The 1,522-nt window shown below is 40.9% G+C and overlaps 1 protein-coding gene across 5 annotated transcripts in view; it reads left to right on the forward strand.

The window, feature by feature from the left end:
• NCBP3 (nuclear cap binding subunit 3) overlaps positions 1 to 1,522 on the forward strand; it is a 50,809-nt gene that overhangs the window by 14,615 nt on the left and 34,672 nt on the right. The gene's annotated exons all lie outside the window — the stretch shown is intronic.

Consider the following 1,522-nt stretch of genomic DNA (forward strand, 5'->3'; position numbering starts at 1 on the left):
GGTTGAGCTATAGGCGCCGAGCCTCTTTCTTTTTTAAGACAAAGTCTTTTTCTGTTGCTTGGGCTAGAGTATAGTGGTTTCATCATAGTGCACTGCAACTTCTGATGATCCTGTGTCTCACAACCTCCCAAGTAGCTGGGACTAAAGGCATGTACCACTACATCCAGCTAATATTTATTTATTTATTTATTTATTTTGAGACAGTGTCTGTCACCCTGGGTAGAGTGCTGTGGCGTCACAGATCACAGCAACCACAAACTCTTGGGCTTAAGCAGTTCTTTTGCCTCAGCCTCCCAAGTAGCTGGGACCACAGGCACCCACCACAATGCTCGGCTATTTTTTTTTGTTGTTGCAGTTGTCATTGTTGTGCTAGCTGGACTGGGCCGGGTTTGAACTCACCACTTTCGTGTAGGTGGCCGGTGCCCTGACCACTGAGCTATGGGCACTGCCCTAATTTTTATTGTTTTGTAGAGATGGGTCTTCCTGTGATGCTTAGGGTGGTTCAAACTCCTGGGTTCAAGTGATCCTCCCCCTTGGCATCCCAAAGTGTTGGTCTTACAGGTGTGAGCCACCATTCCCTGTCAGTGTGACTTTGTTCTTATTGGACTCATGTCATTTCCTGTGGGGAAGACTTAGTTTTTTAAGGAATCATAGATTCTATAAGCTTTTTTAAAATTTTAATTTCAGGGACTGACAATAAGCTTTTCAATCTGTGGTTTGGGAATCTCCCTTTTCCTCTTTTATGAAAACCAGTAGAGGATTAGTCTTTCTCAAGGCTTTAAGGTACTTCTCTCTTTCCCTGCTACTTTCTAGTGATTACTGCCTAATTCTGAAATCACAGTTGTGCGTTTTAGTTAGTACATTGGGATGTAATTTTAGACTAGAAGATTTAAATCTATTAAAACTAATTCTTATGCTCTTCTCACCTAACTTAAGGTTTGACTCTTAGCGATAGCTGTTCTACCAATTAGTAGAATAGCAAGATAGGTCACTTGCATCATCTTCCCAAATTAGTTTTGCTCTAAACAGTTATAACCAGAAAGCTATCAGATTTTTGATGAGTCTGTTCACTCTGTACTATAACCTCTTCATTAGATATTTTACAAACAGTTCATGCTCACTAAAGAAAATTTGGAGAGTAAAGAAGAAAAGTGTCCCACAGTCTGCAACCCAAACCCAGTCACTGTCAACATTTTGTGTACTTCCTTCTCATCTCCTTTTTGGGTGTGGACTTTTTGTTCTTCCCTTCGTAGTCATACTGATAGTATGAGTTTCCCTTTTTACCTGATAGTCTTTTGTCAGCATTTTTCATGTTACTATATAACCTGACATCGTTCTTCAGATTTGTGCCATTCTCATGCTCTGTCATTAATAATTTACTCCTTTATTATCCCGCTTATGTGTTCTTTGTTTTTTTGTTTTTTGTTTTTTTTTGAGACAGAGCCTCAAGCTGTCCCCCTGGGTAGAGTGCCGTGGCGTTACAGCTCACAGCAACCTCCAACTCCTGGGCTCAAGCGAGTCT

Source organism: Otolemur garnettii, unplaced genomic scaffold (genome assembly GCF_000181295.1).
Source record: "Otolemur garnettii isolate 467f Iridium unplaced genomic scaffold, OtoGar3 scaffold00145, whole genome shotgun sequence".
Classification (NCBI taxonomy): Eukaryota; Metazoa; Chordata; class Mammalia; order Primates; family Galagidae; genus Otolemur; species Otolemur garnettii.